Genomic DNA, 16,203 nt, shown 5'->3' on the forward strand with positions numbered 1-16,203 from the left:
TCAAAGACTCCAATTAATGAAAGTGTAATTTTATTAGTTATTGAAATAATTCATCTTGCAGATTAACTCCTATGCTAGATTATCAGCATGGAAACGGTCTTCTTGTTCAAAGTATGTGGTGCCCCTACATGTGGGAAGGCTCTACATTCTGCACTATTGAATTTAGTTGTGGCTATGTGTCTTACTTTGAAAATGGTCTGTGTATTTAAAAGCAGCCTTGGTCAGGGGCGCTTGGGTGGCTCATTTGGTTAAGCATCCGACTTTGGCTGAGGTCATGATCTTGCGGTTTGTGAGTTCAAGCCCCACATCAGGCTCTGTGCTAACAGCTCAGAGCCTGGAGCCTCCTTCAAATTCTGTGTCTCCTCCTCTCTGCCCCTCCTGTGCCCGTGCTCTGTTTCTTTCTCTGAATAATAAATATTAAAAATTTTAAAAATAAAAGCAGCCTGTCAGCCTAACCCCTGGAGTGAGGAACATGTGCAACAAAGCCCCTTGAAAATCTGCATTGAGAAAGCAATGTGAGAATAAATTTATTGCTTTAAGCTGCTGAGGTTTGCATAACATATAGCATATATACTATGCTAACTCACACCATTTTTTACTCCTGGAGAAAGGATCTCCTGGTCAGATATATAGTGACTCTGGATATTAATTTGAGATCTCATCATTTTAAGAATAGCTTCATCTAGAGTGGGTAAGGATGAGAAGGAGCTCTACATTAAAAAGCAAGTATTTATCATATAACATATACCTACTTCTGAAAAGTCCAATCAGCTATTCAAGCTTATTCATATCAGAACTTTTGTGAAGTACCACAGGCAACTATGTGTTGATGGAGTAAATAGAAGGAACTAAAGCTGGGGAGGGAATAATTAATGAAGACAACATGACCATTGCCAAATTTAAATGACTTCTGAGCAGTGGTTTCAAAGCAATGAGAAATCTGCAAATAACCTATTTAACAACCCCTAACACGTTCCATTTGGTTAGAATTCATAATTCACTGTTTATATGTATCCTTACTTTATTCTGCTTCTTTAGCTATACAAGATATTTTAAATTCCCCTTTTGTATTGTGTTTCTTTTAATTTTTTTTTTTAACATTTATTTATTCTTGAGACAGAGAGACAGAGCATGAACAGGGGAGGGTCGGAGAGAGGGAGACACAGAATCCGAAACAGGCTCCAGGCTCCGAGCTGTCAGCACAGAGCCTGACGCGGGGCTCGAACTCACGGACCGCGAGATCATGACCCGAGCTGAAGTCGGCCGCCCAACCGACTGAGCCACCCAGGTGCCCCTGTATTGTGTTTCTTTTAAAAAAACACAAACACTAGCCACATTAGAATTTGTAAGGTAATTAAGAAACACTCAATGTTTTTTAAGTGGCAAAGTTATGATATCTTCTCTAGTTTTCTTAACTCTAGCCCCATATTATTACCACCTCAAATCACAATGCAAAAGGGCAAATGCTGAGCTTTCTGACGTTTGAGTGCTTTATCTCCTTATTTGATATTGCAAGATTATTCCACCAAATAGCTGGACAGTCTGAAACTGGATCTTCAGATGCATTATTTGAGAGTCTGCTAGGTATTTATACTCACATATAATTTTTAAAGTTTTAGATTTATCTGATTTCTTCATGGGTTTTTGAGTTTATTTATTAGCCTAGTTACAAATAGAAATGAAGTGACATGCTATGTAAATAAAGCTTCTACCTAAGCTTCAATACAGCAAACTGGTGTAAGAATAGAGTTCCAGAGAGCACATGGTGGTAGTACACGAAGGCTGAACTCAGTAACCATACTCTAAGTATCAGTACCATACTCACATGGACAACATGAAATACACATTACGTCTTAGTGTGAGATAAATTGCAACACTGCATTAGAAATATAGTCGCTTAATAAAATATTAGCAAACCAAATTCAACAACAAATTGAAAAGATCATATACCATTATCAAGTGGGATTCATTCCAGGGATGCAAGGACAGTTCAATATCTGCCAATCAACTGAGATGGTACACCACATTAACAGAATGAAGGCTAAAAATCTTGATCATCTCGGGGTGCCTGGGTGGCTCAGTCAGTTAAGTATCCAACTTGCGCTCAGGTCATGATCTCATTTGCATGTTTGAGCCACGCAGTGGGCTGTGTACTGACAGCTCAGAGCCTGCAGCCTGCTTCAGATTCTATTTCTCCCTCTCTCTCTCTGCTCCTCCCCCTGCTTACACTCTTGTCTCTTGAAATGGATAAATGTAAAAAAGAGATAAAACCATGATCACCTGAATAGATGCAGAAAAAACATTTAATAAAATTCAACATTCATTTATGATAAAAATTCTTGATAAAGCAGGTTTAAAGGAAACTGACCACAATGTAATAAAGGTCATATATGGCAAATCCACAGCTAACAAAATGGTGAAAAGCTAAAAGCTTTTCCTCGAAGATCCATAAAAAGACAAGGATGCCCACTCTTGCTACTTATACAATATAGTATTGGGAAGTCCTAGGCAGAGCAATTAATTAGGTGAGTATGACAAACAAATGGCTTTCAGATTACAAAGTAAAACTTTCAATATTTGCAGACGACATTATATATACAACACCCTAAAGATTCCACCACTTAAAAATCCTGTCAGACCTAATAAATGAATTCATTAAACTTGCTGGATAGAAGATCAAGAAATAAAAATTTTTCTCAACACTAATATAAAACTATCAGAAAAAAGAATCCAATTTACAATTGCATCAAAAAGAATAAAATGCCCAGGAATAAATTTAACCAAGGAGGTACAAGAGATGCACTCTGAAAACTATAAGACAACAATGAATGAAAATAAGTCACAAATAAATGCAAAGATATTCCATACTCCTGGATTGGAAGAATATTGTTTAAATGTTCATAATATCCAAAGCAATCTATAGATTCAATGAAATATCTTCAAAACTTTAATGGTATATCCGAAAAAAACAAAGAATCCCATGATTTACATGGAACCATGAAAAACACTCAATAGCTAAAACAATCTTAAGAAAACAAAGCTGGAGGCATCATACATCCTGATTTCAAGTTGTGTTACAGAGCTATAGTAATCAAAATGTATTGGCATAAAGACAGTATAACAGACAGCCTAGAAAGAAACGCATACAATATGAATCATTCATGATAGAGGAACCAAGAATATATAAAAAGGGTAAGGACAGCCTCTTCAATAAACGGTGATGGGAAAATTGGACAGCCACATGCAAAATAATCAAATTAGACCACTCTCTTACACTATATTCAAAAACTGGAAAGGTGAAAGGACTGAAGATAATCTATCTGAAACCATAAAACTCCTATACAAAAACATAGGGCAGTAAGCTCCTTGGGACCAGCCTTCACAATGATTTTTGTTTTTGTTTTTGGATTTGATACCAATAGCAAAAGCAACAAATGCTTAAGTGGGTCCATATTAAAAAACTTTTGCACAGAAAAGCAAACCAACAAAATAGTTGAAAAGGCAACCTACTGAATGGGAGGAAGTGTTTGCAAATCCTATTTCTGCTAAGAGGTTGTATCCAAAATACATAAAGAACCTACGATTCAATAGGAAACATTCAACAACCTAATTAAAAATAGGTGGAGGGTCTAAGGAGACATTTTTCCAAAGAAGGTATACAGATGACCAACAGATATATGTCAAGGTTCTCATTGTCAATAATTAGGGAAATTTGTATTTATTTATTTATTCTGAGGGGGGCGGGAGGGGCACAGAGTGAGAAAGCTAGAATCCCAAGCAAGCTTCATGTTGTTAGTGCCAATCCCAACATGGCGCTCAATCTCAAGAACCAGGAGATCATGACTTGAGTGGAAACCAACAGGTGAACACTTAACATACTGAGCCACCCAGGCACCCCTAATTGGAAATTTAAATCAAAAGTGCAAGGAGATATCACTTGTCACAATGTGTATTGTCAAAAAGAATTAACAAGTGGGGACACCTGGGTTGCTCAGTTGGTTAATGTCCAACTTCAGCTCAGGTTATGATCTCACAAGTTGTGAATTCTAGCTCCGTGTTGGCCTCTGTGATGATGGCTCAGAACCTGGAGCCTGCTTCAGATTCCGTGTCTCCCCCTTCTCCAACTGTCTCCCAACTTGTGCTAATAAACGTTAAAAAAAATTTTTAAAAGAATTAACAAGTGTTGGTGAGAATGTGGAGAAAAGAGAACTTGCACATCGTTGGTAGGAATGTAAACTGGTACAGCCAGTAGGGAAAACAGCATGGAGGGCCCTAAAAATTAAAAATAGAACATATGATCTAGCAATTACCTTTTTGGTTATCCAAAGAAAATGAAAACACTAACTCAAAGATATACACATCCCATGTTCATTGCACCATTATTTACAATAGCCAAGACATGGATACAACTCAAGTGTTCACCAAGGGATGAATTGATAAAGAAAATCTGGTATATATGTACAATGGAATATTTAACCATAAAGGAAATATTTCCATTTGCAGCAACGTGGAGAAACATTGAGGGCATCATGCTAAGTGAAATTAATCAAACAGAATGTATGATCTCACTGGTATGTACAATCTAAAACAAAGATAATAGAGTCATAGATAGAACAGATTGGTGGTTGACAAAAATGGGGAGGGGATAGGTAAGATGGTCAAGGGAATCAAAAAGGCCAAACTTCCAGTTATAAAATAAGTAAACCATTGGTGGCATAAGAGAATCCAAGATAGCAATGTAGGAAGACCCTGAACTCATCTCCTCTCCAAGCACATTGAATCTATACCTACATATAAGCAATTCCTAAAGAACTGAGGGGTGACTGACCAGCTTCTGCACACCAAAGGATACAGACACTAAATAGAGAATGGCAGGAGATGGGGTACCTGGGTGACTCAGTTGGGTAAGTGTCTGAGTCTTGGTTTCAGCTCAGGTCATGAGCTGTTTGTGAGCTCACAGTTTGTGAGCTCCAGCCCTGCATTGGGCTCTGCACTGACAGCAAGGAGCCTGCTTGGGATTCTCTCTACCCCTCTCTTTCTGCCCTTCCCTCATGATTTCTCTCTCAAAAATGAATAAACAACAACAAAAAAAATAGAGAATGGCAGGAGAGATGGAGATGCAGCAAAGATGAAAACCCTACCCCTGAGGCTGCTGTGAACTACTGTGGGGATGGACAGTAGGAGGGACTCAGAGCGGAGTTATCTGGTCTGGGGCACAGGGAGGTAAAAAGGCTGTTTAAAAGGGAAACTCGAATGAAAGGAACCAGCCACTAGAGCATCTGACAAATGGAGGAACTGCAAAAATGATCTGTGAGGTCAGAGGTGCTAGCTAGTGCTAGTATTTATGTTCCCTCTCCACCTTGATAGTTAGAAGCAGGGTCAAAACACCATAGCTAGACTTCCACCTCATTGAACGTCCGGCCCCTAGCCCACACCAGCCCCAGCCATATGCAGGCCCCCAATCTATGCCCATGCAAACTCTAGCCATTTCATCAAGGTTGCCCCAGAGTGTCATACATTGGAACATTCCTGGACAGTGCCCATTACAGCTTCAGCTATGTTTCCAAGGTAACACAAGTGAAAAGCATCCAGGAACTCCAGTCCCATACCCACATCAACTCCAAATCACTTACCAGTGCACACCCCAACCACTCCTCCCCCCAGCAAAGAACACCAGGACCCTCCAGATTACTCTCACTTCAGCTCCACACATCTGGCCAGGATGCCCACTGCATGGAGTGTCCTAGGAGCCCTCAGCCCATGTTTACTTCAGCTCCAGCCAGGTTTCCAAACTCCCCTCATGAGCAGACCACCCCAGGATCCCTTAGCCTGCACGTGCTTCAGCTCCAGCTGTCCCACCAAGGTGGCCTTAGCACAGAATACCACCGAATTACCCCCTAGCTAATACCTGCTACAGCTCCAGTCAGCCAGCCAAAGCTGTCAGGCACACAGATTCTACACAGAGGATGTCCCTTCACAAAGCCATTCAATCTATACTAGAAGACCTAACTGTTCCATTTAATTCATATACACAAACACAAAAATGAGGATAAAACAAAATGAGGATGCAGAGGTATATGCTCCAAATAAAAGATCAGGACAAATTCAGAAATGGAGACAAGTGATCTACCTACCTTCAAAGTTAAGGTCATAAAGATGCTCACCAGACTTGAAAGAAGAAAATAACTGTAATCAAAATTTACTATAAAGAATCAATAGTGGATTAGGAGATTCAGAAAAATGGATCAGCAATTTGAAACAGATTAATGGAAAGCACCCAAGCTGTGTGACAAAAAGAAAAATGGGGATAGGTTAAGGGACATCTGGCACAACATCAAACATACTAATATTCATATTGTAGGGATCCCAGAAGGAGAAGAGACAAAGCAGCAGAAAATGTGAAGAACTATCTGAAAACTTCCCTAACCCGAGGAAGGAAAAAGACATCCAGATCCAGGAAGCAGAGAGAGTCCCTAACAAGGTGAACCTAAGGAGGTCAACACCAAGACACATAATACTTTAAATGTCAAAGAGGAAAAATAAAGAATCTTAAAAGCACCAAGAGTAAACAATTATATACAGAACACCCAACAAAAAAACAACCCATGAAGCTATCAGTTGATTTTATTGTTGTTGTTTTTGGATAAACACCAAAAGCCAAAAGGGAGCAGCATGATATATTCAAAGTGCTTAAAGGAAAAAACCTACAAGCAAGAATACTTCACCAAGCAAGGTTAGCATTCAGAATTGAAAGATAAAACTTCAAAAAACAAAAATTAAAGATCACAACTAAACTAGCCCTACAAGAAATGTTAAAGGGAATTCTTTAATGGGAAAAGAAAAGGCCATACTGGCGGGGAGACGGGCGGGGAACTAGAGAAATAAAAAAAAAAAAAAATCACTGGTAAAAGGAAACAGTAAAGGTAGTAGATCCAACACTATAAAGCTAGTATGAAAGTTAAAATACAAAAGTAGGAAAATAAATTATATCTAAATAGTTAAGGGATTCATAATAGAAAAGGCGTAAAATATGACATGATATACATCATGAGGGGAGTAAAAACGTAGTGCTTTTAGAATGCATTTGAATTTAAGCAACTATCAACTTAATAGAGAATGTTATGTATTTAGAATGTTGTATATTTACTATGTTTATTGAAGCATTATTTACAAGATAATGGAAGATAGGGAAACAACTTAAAAGTCCATCAATAGATGAATGAATAAAGATGTGGTATATATACACAATGGAGTATTACTCAGCCATAGAAAGAATGAGTTCTTGCCATTTGCCACAAGGACCTATAGAGTAATCTGCTAAGTGAAATAAGTTAAAGACAAATACATAATTTCACTTACATGTGGAATTAAAAAAAAAAAAACAGACTCAAATACAGAGAACAAACTGTGGTTGCCAAATGGGAGAGGGGTTAGGGGAGGATCAAAATAGGTGAAGTAGATTAAAAAGCACAAACTTTGTTATAAAATAAGTCACAGGGATGAAAAGTACTTCATAGGGAATATAGTTAGTAATGTAATAATATTCCATGGTGACAGATAACTACAATTATCACTGTGAGAACTGTAAAGTGTAGATTTATTTAACCACTAGGTAATATTCCTGAAACTAATATATCATTGCATGACAGTTATACTTCAAGAATACAATAAAAAAATTCCAGGACCATACGGCTTTACAGGTGAATTCTACCAAACATTTGAAGAAGATTGGTACCTATTTTTCTCAAATGAGTCCAAAAAAAGTAGAAGAGCAAGGAAAGCTTCCAAACTCCTATGAGGCCAGGATTGTTCTGATACTAAAATCAGATAAAGACACTAGAAAAAAGAGAAAACTACAAGCCAATATCTCTAATGAACTTATTTGCTAGTATTTTGTTGAGGATTCTTGCAAACAAAATCCAACAGTATATTTAAAAAAATCATTTACCACTATCAAGTAGGATTTATTCCAAGGATGCAAAGGTAGTTCAAAGATTCAGAAAAAACACTTGACAAAGTGCAACATACCTTCATGATAAAAACTCTCAAATTCAGAAAGAACGTACCTCAACCTAATAAAGGCCATATATGGAAAAACCCATAGCTAACAATACACTCAAAGGTGGAAGAACAGATTCTAAGATCAGGAACAAGACAAGGATGTCTGCTCTTTTATTCAGCATAGTATCGGAGTTTCTAGCTACAGCAATCAGACAAGAAATGAAACATTCAAATTGGTAAAGTGTTACTATTTGCAGATGACATAACACTATATATAGAAAACCCTAAAGACTCCACCAAAAAAACTACTAGAATTGATATACAAATTCAGTAAAGTGGCAGAATACAAATATACAAAAATCTGTTGCATTTTTATACAATAATGAAGTAGCAGAAAATTAAGGAAACAATCCCATTTACAATTGCACAAAAAAGAATAAAATACCTAGACATAAACTTAACCAAGGAGGTGGAAGACCTGTACTCCAAAATCTATAAAACAGTGATGAAAGAAATTGAAGGTGACATAAATGTAAAGATATTCCATGCTTGTGAATTGGAAGAACATTGCTAAGATGTTCGTACTACCCAAAGAAAGGTTCAGATTCAATGTAATACCTGCCAAAATGCCAACACTTTTACAGAACTCGAACAATCAACACTAAAATTTGTGTGAAACCACACACACACTTACACCTGGAGAGCCAAAGCAATCTTGGTAAAGAAAAAGTTGGAGGTATTTCAATCTCAGATTTCAAGATATACTACAAATCTGTAATAAAACAGCATGTACTGGCACAAATAGACACCTAGATCAATAGAACAGAATAGAAAGCCCATAAATAAACCCATACTTATAATTGTCAAATAATCTACAACAAAACATATAAGAATACACAGTGGGGAAAAGACAGTCTCTTCAATAAATGATTCTGGGAAAACAATAGCTACATGCACAAGAATGAAATTGGACCACTTTCTTATACTGTATTTAAAAATAAACACAGAATAATATTAGAGACCTACATATGAGACCTAAAGTCATGAAACTCTTAGAAGGAAACATAAGGAGTAGTTTCTTTGACATTAGCATAGAAACACTTTTTCTAGATGTGTTTCTCAGGCAAGTGAAACAAAAGCAAAATTAAACGGCATCAATATAAAAAAAAGTTTTGTACAGTGATGGAAAAAACACAAAAACAAAGCCTACTAAGTCATATATGGGATATATCCAATAAGGAGTTAATATACAAAATATTTAAGTTATGCAACTCAACATCAAAAAAATTTTTTTATTATAAAAAAGAATATGAGACTCTTACTGATAGAAACCAAACTGAGGGTTGATGGAGAGTAGGGGATGGGCTAAATGGTTGATGGCTATCAAGGAAAGCACCTGTTGTGATAAGTACTGGGTGTTATATGTAAGTGATGAATCACTAAATTCTACTCCTGAAGCCAATATTACATGGCTTAACTAGCATTTAAATAAATGTTTGGGGGAAAAAATGGGCAGAGAACCCAAATACATTATTCCAAAGAAGACCTACAGATGGCTAACAGACATGTGAAAAGATGCTCAACATCTTTAGTTATCAGGGAAATATCAAAACACAATGAGACATCCCCTCACTGCTGACAGAATGAGTGGCATTAATAAAAAGAAATAACCAATATTGGCAAGTCTGTGGAAAAAAAAAAAGGAACCTTCATGAATTGTTGGCGGGAATGTAAATGGGTAACACCACTATGGAAAACAGTATGGGGGTTTCTCAATTAAAATTAGAAATACCATATGATCCACTAATTCCCATACCAGGTATTCATCCAAAGAAAATGTGAACGCTAATTTGAAAAGATATGTACATCCCTATGTTTATTACAGCATTATTTACAATTGCTCAGATATGGAAGTAGGCCAAGTGTCCATCTATAGACAAATGGATAAAGAATATATGTACAATGGAATATTACTCCGCCATTAAAAATGAGATCTTGCCATTTGCAACAGCATGGGTGGACCTAGAAGATATAATAGTAAGTGAATTAGAGAAATACTATATGATCTCTCTTATATGTGGAATTTGAGAATCAGAAGAAAAACCACTCTTAAGCAGAACTGGTAGTTACCAAAGGGGAGATAGGTGGGGGGATGAGTAAAATAAAGGGGATTAGGAATAAACTTATGATGGGCACATGAGTAATGGATAATATTGGTGAATCATATTGCACACTTGAAACTAATATACCAGTGTGTTAATTACACTTTAATAAAAAAAGAACCACCATCATCACAATTAGAAAATTTAAATTACATAAATAAGTCATAGCATGTAATGTATAGCCTGGTAACTAAAGTTAGTATTGTATTACATATTTAGAAGTTACTTATATTTTAAAAGTTTATCACAAATATAAAATTGAACTATGTTGGTAATGGATGGTTGAAAAGAACCTAGAGGTGTAGGTTAAAAAGATTAACTTTAAAATATGTGAAGGGGCAGAGATCTTCTGGAGATTTTGCCATGAACAAAAATGCCAAGTGATGCCATTTTTGTTCCCCTCCCCCAGCCTAGATAGGTGGAGACTCGCATGAACCAGTTTTAACACTCTTCATCTACCCTGAAAGAACTGAATGCCCTGCCCTTATGTTCTCTTGTGTACCTGTCCCATGCAACCTTTCCACCTCAGCAGGTTGTCCTTCTAAAGCAGCTCCTGCTCAACCATACCCAACAGCAGCCCCTGCAGGGACCCATACCTCTCCAAAGTACACCGTCCCTTGGAAGTGGAGGTAGGGAGATAACCCCACTCACCAGTAGGCCTGCAGTTCCAGCAGCCTGGTCACTCCCTGGCTTGCAGGGAGCAAGCCCAGCCCTTTGGTACAGCCACAACCTGTGCAGAGATACTAATTGCAGACAGCTAGGTTGACTGCTGCTCCCAACCACCACCAAGTCTCAGACATGCCTCTAAATAGTGCTGGGACCCAACCCTGCCCAGTGTGCCCACAGCAGGCAAAGAAGGTCACTATAGCTGGCTGAGCTGAAGGCAATAGTGGCTCAGCCATAACAAGAGGTCATATGCAGCCCACAAAGAGGATACTCCTGGACTGACTGATTCTGAAGTTCAGGGAGGATTGTGCCACATTGCACCACAGGACCTCTTCTGTACAAGGCCACTACTTTCAAGACCTGGAGACATAGCTGACCTACCTAATACATAGAAATAAAGAAATAGGGGCATATATGTGGCTCAGTCAGTAGAGCATCCAACTCTTGGATGTTAGCTCAGGTCACGATCCCAGGCTTGCATTTTAGCTCAGGTCATGGTCTCAGGTCATCTCAATCCATGATCCCAGGATTGAGCCCCATGTTGGGCTCAGCACTGAGTGTGGAGCCTGCTTTTGATTCTCTCTCCCCGTACCTCTGCCACGCACACACCCCCAACCCCCCGTTTGCTTGTGCTCTCTAAATAAAAATAGGCAAAATGAGGAGACAGGATAGGTCCCAAATGTAACATAAAAATCACAGTAAAAGAACTAAATGAAATAGATCAGCAGTATACCTGGTAAAGAATTCGAAACAATGGTCATAAAGATACTCATTGAACTTAAGAGTGAATGAGCTTAGTGAGAATTTCAATAAGGATATAGAAAACCTAAAAAACAGAGCTGAAGACTTTAAAAACTGAATAAAAAAAAACACCACAGGTAATCTAGCTGATTAGAGAGTGAAGAACCGATCAGTGGTCTGAAAGAGTAATGGAAAGCACCCAAGCTGAACATCAGGGGAAAAAAAAAGAATAGGTTAAGAGAATTCGGCAGCATCATCAAGCATAGTAACTTGTATATTATAGGGAACTAGAAGAACAGAAATGAGAGAAGAGGGCAGAAAACTTATTCGAAGAAATAACTGAAAACTTCCCTAAACTGGGGAGGGAAATGGATATCCACATCTAGGAAGTACAGAGAGCGCCTAACAGAACAAATCCAAGATGTTCACACCAAGACATCTAATATTTAAAGTGGTAAAAATTAGTGATAAATAATTTTAACAGAGGAAAGAAAAACCGTTACTTACAAGGGAAACCCCCTAAGGTTATCCCCTGATTTTTCAGCAGAAACATTTTGGGTCAGAAAGAAGTGGAGGATATATTCAAAATGCTGAAAGTAAAAAACCTGCAACCCAGCAAGCTTTTTGTTCAGAACAGAAAGAGATAGAGTTTTCCCCAGGTAGAAATTAAGGAGTTCACCACCACTAAACCAGTCTTACAAGAAATGTTAAAGGACTTTTTGAAATGGAAATTTGTAAAGGTTATAAATAGAAAATTATGAGGATACTTCACTTCTTTGTTCATAAAAGCAAACATACAGTGAAGGTAAATTAACCACTTATGAAGCCAGTATGGAGTTTAAAACAAATTCAATGATATCTACAAAAGTTAGTCAAGGGATACACAAAATGACAAAATATGATGTACATAAAATGTGGAGTGGGATATAAAAATTTAGTGCTTTAGAATGTATTTGAATATAAGTGACCATCAACTTAATATAGATTGCTATGTGCATAAGATGGTATATATATACACCCAATGTTAACCACAAATTAAGACAACTATGATACACAAAAATTAAAGAGGAATCCAACAATAACACTGAAGAAAGCCTTCAAACCACAAGGGAAGAGAGCAAGAGAAGAAAGCAACAGAACTACATAAACAACCAGAAAAAAGTTAACAAAATGACAATAAGTACATACATAACAGTTACTTTGTATATAAATGAAGTAAATGTTCCAATAAAAAGAAATAAGATTGAATGGATAAAAAAAAATCTAAAATGGAAGTGGGAGAAGAAAAAGCTGGGGTAGCAGTACTTACATCAGACAAAATAGATTTTAAAACAAGACTGTGTAGCAAGTAACAAAGGGCACTACATAAAAGGAACAGTTCAACAGGAAGATATAACAAGTATAAATATCTATGCACCCAACATAGAAGCACCTAAATACATAAATCAATTATTAACAGAAATAAAAAGGAAAAATTGATAGTAATCCAATAATAGTTAAGAATTTTAACCCTTTAACCTCCTCCCTTACATCAATGGATAGATCACCCAGACAAAAAAAAAAAAAAAAAAAAAAAAAAAAAAAAAGCAAACACTGGCTTTGAATGACACATTGGATCAGATGGACTTAACAGATAGTCAGAACATTCCATCCAAAAACAATACACATTCTTTTCAAGTGCATACATTCTCCAGGATATGTCACATGTTAGGCCACAAAACAAGTCTCAACAAATTTAACAAAATTCAACTACTATCAAGCATCTTTTCCAACCATAATGCTATGAAAGTAGATCTCAATGACAAGGAAAAGTCTGGAAAAAAATCCATGGAGGCTAAAACCATGTTACTTAACAATGAATGGGTCAACCAAGAAATCAAGGAGGCAATTAAAAGTACATTAAAACAAATGAAAATAGTCAAAATCTTTTGGGACACAGCAAAAACATTTTTAAGATGAAAGTGTATGGTGACACAGGCCTACTGCAATAAACCAGAAAAATCTCAAATTCCCAAACCTTACACCCAAAGGAACTAGAAGAAATAAAGCCCAAAGCTGTAGAAGGAAAAAGATATAGAAAGAAATGAAAGCCTAAAAACACAATAGAAAAGATCAATAAAACCAAAAGCTAGTTCTTTAAAAATGTAAGATTGATAAACCTTTAGTCAGACTCAAAAAAAAAAAAAAAAAAGTTTTCAAAATCCTAAATGGAAGAGAAATAGCAACCATACCACAGAAATACAAAGAATTATAAAAGGCTGCTATGAATAATTATATACCAACAAATTAGACAATCTAGAAGAAATGGACAAATTCCTAGAAACATAGTTTTCCAAAACCAAGTCAGGAATAGAAAGTTTGAATATACCAATTACTGTTACTGAAATTCTTTATTGAAAGTTTTGATTATGGAGTCAAAGTTCAGGACCAGATGACTTCACAGGTGAATTCAACCAAACATTTAAAGAAAAGTTAATACCTATTTTTCCACAAACCATTCCAAAAAAAATTAGAGGAAATAAAATTTCCAAGTGTATGTTCTGGGGCTAGCATTACCCTGAAGCCAAAGCCAGATTAACATACTACAACAACAAAACAAAAACAAAAAACAGACATTAAAAAAAAAAAAACAGTAACAAACAAAACTACAGGCCAGTATCTCAGATGAACAGAGATGGAAAAAATATTCAAAGTATTAGCAAACTAACCCCCCCCCCCAATTTTTTTAGTCATTCACCACAATCAATTGTGTTTATTCCAGGGATGCAAGAATGGTTCAATATTTATGAATCTACATGATACATCACATTAACAAGAGATAAAAACCATATGATCATTTCAATAGATGCAGAAAAAGCATTTAAGATGCAACATACATTCATAAGAACTCAGCAAAGTGACTTTAGAAGGAACATACATCACAATAAAGCCTTCCTATAAAAAACCCATAGCTAACATCATAACCAATGGTGAGAAACTGAAAGCTTTTCCTCTAAGATCATAAACAAGACAAGAATGTACACTCATCACTTTTATTCAAAAATAGTACTGGAAGTCCCAGCCACAGCAATCAGACAAAAAATAAAAGTCATCCAAATTTGTAGGAAAGTAGTAACAATGTAACTTTCTGCAGGTGACAGGATATGTAACAAATCCTGAAGATGCCACCACAAAACTATTAGAACCAAAAACGTCAAATGGCAAGACAAAAAATAAACAGAAATTGTTGCATTTCTTTATACTAATAAAAATCTAGCAGAAAAAGAAAGGAAACAATTCCATTTCTAATTATACCGAAAAGAATCAGGGTACCTGGGGGGCTCATTCAGTTAAGTGTCTGACTTCAGCTCAGGTCATGATCTCGCGGTTCGTGGGTTCAAGTCCCGTATCAGGGTCTGTGCTAACAGCTCAGAGACTGGAGTCTGCTTCAGATACCGTGTTTCCCTCTCTTTCTCTCTCTCTACCCCTCCCCTGCTCAGGGGTTCTGTATCTGTTTCAAAAACAAAATAACAACAAAACATTAAAAAAAATAGAATACCTAGGAATAAGTTTAACCAAGGAGGTGAAAGACCTATACTCTGGAATCTGTAAGACCTCTATGGATGAAGTTGAAAAGGACTCAAATAGAAAGATATTCCATGCTCATGGATTAGAAAAATATTAAGATGTCCATACTACCCAAAGAAATCTGTAAGAGTCAATGCAATCCCTGTCAAAATACCAATAGTATTTTTCATAGAAGTAAAAGAAGTCTAAAATTTTTATAGAATCACAGAAGGCCTTTAATAACATAAGTAATCTTAAGAACAAAGCTGGAGGAATCACTATCCCAGATCTCAAGGTATACTATGCAAAGCTATAGTAATCACAACATTATGGTACTGGAACAAAACAGACACCTAGATCAATGCGACAGAATAGAAAGTCCAGAAATACATCCCACACCTATATGGTTAATCTATGACAAAGGAGCCAAGAGTATATAGTGGGGGAAAACAGTCTTTTTAATGAATATGGTTGGGAAAACTAGACTAGCTACATGCAAAAGAATGAAACTGAACCACTTTCTCACACCATACACAAATATAGACCCCAAGGGGATTAAAGACCTAAATGTGAGACCTGAAACTATACAACTTCTGAAAGAAAACATAGGCAGTAATCTTTGGACACTGCCCTTAGGAACATATTTACAGATATATTAGCCTAAGACAAGAGGTAACAAAAGCAAAAGTTAAGTATTAGGATTACACCCAAATAAGAAACTTTGTTCAGCAAAGGAAACCATCAACAGAACTAAAACGCAACCTAATGAATGAGAAAAAGTATTTGTAAATGATGTATCTAATAAGGGTTAATACCCAAAATGTATTAAAAACTTATTTAACTGAATACCAAAAAATCTGAATAAAAATGGGAAGAACTTAATAGACATTCTTCCAAGATGACATATAGATGGCCAGACACAGGAAAACATGCTCAATATTACAAGTGTTGGCAAGGCTGTGGTGAAAATGGAACCCTCATGAATGGCTGGTGGGGCTATAAGTGGGTGCAGCCATTATAGAAAACCATACGGAGGTTCCTCAGAAAGTTAGATAGAAACACCATATGATCCATTAGTTCTACTACT

This window comes from Neofelis nebulosa, chromosome 14 (assembly GCF_028018385.1).
Source record: "Neofelis nebulosa isolate mNeoNeb1 chromosome 14, mNeoNeb1.pri, whole genome shotgun sequence".
Lineage (NCBI taxonomy): Eukaryota > Metazoa > Chordata > Mammalia > Carnivora > Felidae > Neofelis > Neofelis nebulosa.